Below are 6661 nucleotides of genomic sequence, written 5' to 3'. Positions count from 1 at the left end.
TTCGGGGTAGGTTCTTCACTCAGCGAGTCGTAAGTTCATGGAATGCCCTGCCAGTAGCAGTGGTGGACTCTCTCTCTTTATGGGCATTTAAGCGGGCATTGGATAGGTATATGGAGGATAGTGGGTTAGTATAGGTTAGGTGGCCTTGGATCGGCGCAACATCGAGGGCCAAAGGGCCTGTACTGCGCTGTATTCTTCTATGTTCTATGATTCAAAAATGCGAACCCTTCTCTCCTGCACCAGCTCCTCAGCCCACATTTATATGCTCTATCCTCCTATTCCTACCCTCACCAGCTCATAGCACCGGGTCTAATCCAGACATTACTACCCTCAAGGACCTCCTATTAAAATTCCTGCCTAACTTTTCTCCCTTCAGAATCTCATCCTTTTCCTTTCCTATGTCGTTAGTTCCAATGTGTACAACAACTTCCTGCTGGTCCCTCTCCCTTTTGAGAACATTCTGCACTATCTCTAAAATATCCTTGATCCTGGCACCAAGGATGCAACACACCATTCTGATTTTTCGCTGTTGGGCGCAGAAATGTCTGTCTGTGCCTCTGACTAGAGATTCCCCTATCACAATTGAGCTCTTGGAACCCTATGTACACCTCATTACATTAGAGCCAGTCTCGATACCAGAAACATGGCTGTTCATGCTACATTCCCCTACATTTTTCATACTTGTTTGAAATGGAGATAGTCACAGAAGACCTCTGCACTACCTACCTACCCCTCCTACCTTTCCTGGAGGTAACCCATCTACCTGACTGTATCTGTCACTTTTCTCCCTTCCTATAACTGCCATCCATCACACCCCCTAGCTCTTGCAAATTCCTTATTGCCTCTACCTACTGATCCACCCAATCCATGCGATATGATAAGATTCGCAACCAAAGACACAAAATCATCAGTCACACAGAAACTCTCCCTAAACTCCCACATCCCTGACAGGAAGAGCATATCACTCTACTAAAGGCCATCTTTGCTCCTTTGCAATGTACAGACACAGAAAATTTCACCATCTTTTTGATGTTAAAAGCAGTGCTCCAGGCTAACTTAGTACTTACGGTTTATATTTTAAACATTTAATCAAGAGACCGATCTCAATAAACCATTCTACTCACCACACCGTAGACTTATAGCAAGGTTACACTTAAAATCTATGCACTTATCTGTTCTTGTGCTGTGAGCTCTCTCTCTTTCTCACAGGTTCCTCCAAGGTCAGCTGGGAATTTCGCTGTTTGTTCATTTTTCCTAGATGCACTCCGATGTCCAGAGATACATGAATCAAAAGGCAAAGACAGATATTATGCACATTCAATGCTGTGTCAGTTAGTAGCACAGGTTTCTTTCTCTCTCTCCCTCACTGACCATTTGGTCGCTACCTTTTGTCTGTCTTTCTCCTTTTAAAGTGCCATTTTAAAAATTTTTTTCCCCAACGTTCCAAAACAAAGCCACAGTATATAAAACAGTAATTGCCGCTGCTGGAATTCGAGGAAATCACCTCCAACACCTAAAATACCTCAAAAAAAGGAACAGCTCTGACAGCCACAATTTTTTTCCTATCCTCCATCTTGAATTACCCAGAATCCTTTTTTTTATTTCGGATGTTTCTATTAAGACTTTTTCAACTAATTGTTATAAAGTATAATATAGGTAGTATTTTTGTTTCCTTTTTATTGTGTAGTAAACTTTGACTTTTCAACATTAAAATTACTTTGTCAGCACCTTGTGAATATGTTCAGTGACTTGTCACTATGATAACCAAATTACAAAAAGCAAACTTATAATCTATCAAGCCTGGTTTCCCTTTGGGATCTGACTTGTCCATTCTTACCATTTGCTAGATCATAATAGTTCAAAGCTTTAAAGTCTACAGAATCTCAATGTTGCTCTAATTTCTTTCCCTTGAAAGCATATACTTCTAAGAATAGCTATCTATTTCATTTGTCTTCTTTTAAAGTTTTTACTTGTAGTAAATTGTAATATGCTACAACTGTACTTACTCACTGGAATTTCCCATATTTTTGCAGTTAAAATGGATGCTTCCCACTTCCTGTAGACATAACATAGGTTTCCTGATTTTTTGTAAAGTGGATGAGTTCCTGTCTTTCACAATCTAAAACACAATGTGAATCCTTTTTGATGAATTTCCCAATAAAGCTTTGTACTTGCAGTTTTAATACTTCCTTTTTACAAGTTAAATTATGCATCTCCCTGTCTTTCTGTGGTCTCAAGGTCTTGTAACTATCTTTTTCTGTTAAACTGCATCTGATTTAGCTTTTAATTTATCCAATTTGTTACCTCAGTTCTGCTTCACAACATCCTGGTGTATTGACTTGAAAGTACTGCCGCAGCCTTTCATTTCCCCATTACCACGTGCCTTGTCATATTCACTTTGTAATCGCAACAGTGCTCAGTACAAATTGTAAGTACTATGTTTCTTCTTCTGGCCTTCTCAACCTTTATAGTGCTCTTTAGTTATAGCTTTCCCTTTGTTCAGTAGGAATTTTTAACGTTCCTCATAAAAGCTTCACTTTCTAGCAAAGCCTCTAACCTCCTTAAGTCTCCACTTCTATGAAATCCTAAGCCTTATTCTCATACAAACTTGTATGACATAAGGTTGTGTGGAACTCATCACCAACATTAATCCTTACAGAACTATTACCTTATACAATAATAACATCACATGGCAACTTAAAGAGTGAAGCTTATTGCTGAAGTTGCTTTGCAAAACTTTGCCTTCCCAGCTACCAGGAAAGTTGCACCAAATGAAGATCCCTTCATTTAAATGGATGATTGATTGTGTGGTCCATCATCTCAATCGTTGATGAGAGGATGTCAAAACAAATTTCAATGCCATATATTTTTACTTGATGAAAATAAACATTGGGATATCACATGATTTCCAAAATTTTATATTTTTAAAACAACCAGGAAGTCCATATAAACAGGAATAAATTTAAACAAGTAGACATTTTTTTAAAGAAACTCCAATAGAATCCCACCAGAGTTACAGGGGAAAGCCAGGGAACTCCCTGAAAAATATGGAGCTGATGCTGTCTTAACAAAAATCTATGTAAGAAGTTTAATTGTCGGCTTATAAGAAAGTACGTTCTAAAACATTCGCTCAGAAAGCATTCTTCTTCAGAAACAAATGCAGAAATTGCTGCAAAATCTCAACTGGTCTGGCAGCATCTGTGGAGGGAAATCAGAGTTAACATTTTGAATCCAGTGATCCTTCTTCAGAATTGACGGTAGCTAGGAAAAAGGTTAATTTTTATTCAAAATACAGGGTGGAAGGATGGTGTAAGAGTAAACAATAGGTGGAGGTAGAGCCCAAAGAGACAAATGTGACAACAAGGCCTGGCATGTGGGGGTAGGGGTAAGGACATGGGAGAAGGTGCCTCAAGCACTAAATTCTTTGAACTTGATATTGAGTCTAGAAGGCTGTAGAGTTCCCAAGTGGAAAATGAGGTGCTGTTCTTCCAGTTTGTGCTGAGCTTCACTGGAGTAAACCTGAGTCAGAGATGTTCGCCAGGGAACAGGGTGGTTAGTTGAAGTGGCAGGCAACTGGAAGCTCAGGATCTTTTTGCGGACAGAATGTAGGTATTTTGCAAAGTGATCATTCAGTCTATGCTTCATTTCCCCAATATAGAGGAGACCACATCCTTATATCGCGTGTTTTTGTAATAACAAAACGGATTGCTCTTTACTGATTCATTTTCTTTCCCCAAATACATAATTCAGAATGTCAAATCTGAGAATATGTTTGCAATAAGAGTTCCCCCAATTCAGCTGAAAATTTACACTACATTGATCCAACTTATCTATGTAGATGTATTCTTTGCATCTTAGGTTCATACAGCATAGATGTTTGGTATTTGATCTATTTTTTTTGTGCTAGATATCTAATTTGTCTCACTGCTCTCATCTTTCCCCTTGGGGACAACTGGAACATTCCTCAGCTGATGCTGCTATTGAAGTGACCTTATACTCTCACCTACATTGGATGATATTCACCAGGAAGACATCGTAAATCTGTAAATGCATCATTGTATTCCTCTTTCAGCTGAGCTGTGGCGAATAATTTAGTGTGCTACAATATTTTACAAATCTCTTTTGGTGCATTGATGGTTACCTGTTCAAGCTTTAGACCTGCTCCAACTGAGCTGAGTGGTACCTTCTTGCTGTCTATGATCTTGAATTCCAGAATTTCATTCTTGTCATTTTATTGGTGTCTGACAGTAATTTGTCCTCTAGACATGAGTGAGGTGCTACCATTTTGCCTCAATTTTACTGTTGAGGGCTTCAGTGAGGATCAATTTGGAATGGAATTTGGAAAATTACATTGTTTGTTGATAGGGAAATACCTTGAATAAAATAATCTAAATGACAGAATAACGCAAAAGATAAATGCATAACCAATTGAAGAATAAAGTCGATGAATCTTAAATATCCTTCATGCTGGGAGGAATGTGGCAGAGGTTGAAGTGACCTTTATTTTCTGTCTTAAATTTACTCAAGAAATAATGCCATTTTTCAACAAAATTTATTTTGCAATAATGTGGCTAAGAGTGGACAAATGTAACCTGGCTAAGTAACCCTTTCATTTGAGCTTCTAGACTGTCTCCAGCAGCAGATCCTTGCAATAATGGCTGTCAGGAATAGTATTGTCTTGTAATTTAGAACAGTTGAAATCATAAATATGGACCTCCAAACGGTAGAGTATGCATATTAAGATTTGTCATGTAATTTGAGCTGATGCTAACATGCAGAGCAGCTGTCAAAAATTAAAAATACTTGATGAATATTTTTTGTTTTCTCCAAACTACAGAACAAATCAAAACCGGATGGCTCCTATACTAAAACATTGTTGCAGTTATTCCACATGGCATTCTCAAGCATAAAATGGTAGTTATTAGTTGCAGTCATTTTCCATTTGACACAAGAAGCTGCCTTTATATTTGCAATAGACTCATATTAATGGTGCCAGTTTCTGACACACAGATCTCATGCAGCTGCAGCCATGGATTGAGCAATAATATGGTGAGGCCCATCCTGGCTGCTAGCCATGGTGAATCCCGACAGGTTTACTTTCAGGCTGAAATCCACTGTGTAAGACTCAAAGATTGTTATTGAATACCACTATTAAAAGAATAACACAATACAAAAGCAGTTAAAGATAAGAACAACTTATCCAACAGTTAGAGCCAACAAGGAAATTTTTGTGTAGGATGCCTTTCAACAATAATGTTTGGTACATTGCTTTCAATATATTATTAAGGAAGTCATAATTAGATCATACCTTTTTAATCATAAGTGATAATTCAATGTTTCAAAACTTCTTCATGTTTCCAACAACTACCAATCTAGTAATTAGAAACGCAATATTCCACCTATGTTTTACAGATAAATTGCCTATGCCAGACATAGGTACGTTTGGAAGGGACAATTCTTTAATTGCGCTGCCTCATATTTTTCATAATTCAAGTATAAAATTCCACACACCCAATGTTATTATTTACCGTCAATCTCCTATGATATTGCTTAGATCAGTTAAGATTGTAATACATAATTCAAAATCTCCCTGACCTCCCTCCCCCCCCAAAGATATGTGTGCTTCTCCAATTCTGGTCTCTTGTGCATCCTCATAGCTCCATCATCGATGGACATGTCTGCAGCTGCCGAGGCATAAAACTCTGGAATTTCTTCTCAGTCTCTCACTCCTCTTTTAAGATGTTCATTAAAACCTACCCCTTTCACCAAACTTTTGTTAATTTGCCTTAATATCTCCTTAAAGGTGTGGCTTAGTGTCGTTGAATGTTTAATTATATTAAGATGTCATGTAAATACTGTTTGTTACTGTTACAAGAATATGTGGGTCTTAGCAACAGGAAAAGGGAGGAGTGAGATGTATAGTCGTAGAGTTTAGCAGCATTATATGAGCTTTTGGTATCATTGGAGAATAGTTCCAGTCCACTGGGTGTTGGAGCGGCTTGACATTTCCTGCCAATAAAGGGTTGAATATCAGTCTGATGTAGTAGGTGATTTCAGGACACCAAGTGTAATCGTCAGAAAGGGATAATAGTGATCGTCAGGAGGTGACATGGGTTAATCCCATAGTGCGTCCTAAATTTGATGCAATGTATGTGTTTGCCATCTTTTGTGACAGACTCCATGATCTTGCAACACTGAAAAGTATCATAACCTAGAGGTGAAGTAGCTATTCTAGCTTCCAGTATGACTTGGGGAAAAAGCACTGTTGATCTAGTGTTGTTCTAAAGAAGGATCACTGTATTTGAATAATTAACTCTGCTTTCTTTCCACAGATGCTGTCAAATGTGCTGAGTTTCTCCATCAATTTCTGCTTTTGCTTCAAATTTCTGGCAACCACAGTTCTTCGTTTTATTGATCCAGGGAGTGCTATGTCCCAGTAGACTGGCAAGTGAATGCCAAATGTCTATTAGCAGTAATGGTCCAGTTGTGTGGTAGCAATTCTGATTTGAATATAGCAGTTGTAGAGTCATAGATTCATAGAGATGTACAGCACGGAAACAGACCCTTCAGTCCATCTTGTCTATGCCGACCAGATATCCTAAAGCAATCTAGTCCCATTGGCCCATATCCATCTAAACCCTTCCTATTCATATACCATTCA

Source organism: Chiloscyllium plagiosum, chromosome 19, assembly GCF_004010195.1.
Source record: "Chiloscyllium plagiosum isolate BGI_BamShark_2017 chromosome 19, ASM401019v2, whole genome shotgun sequence".
Classification (NCBI taxonomy): Eukaryota; Metazoa; Chordata; class Chondrichthyes; order Orectolobiformes; family Hemiscylliidae; genus Chiloscyllium; species Chiloscyllium plagiosum.
This window is presented reverse-complemented; position numbering follows the sequence as displayed.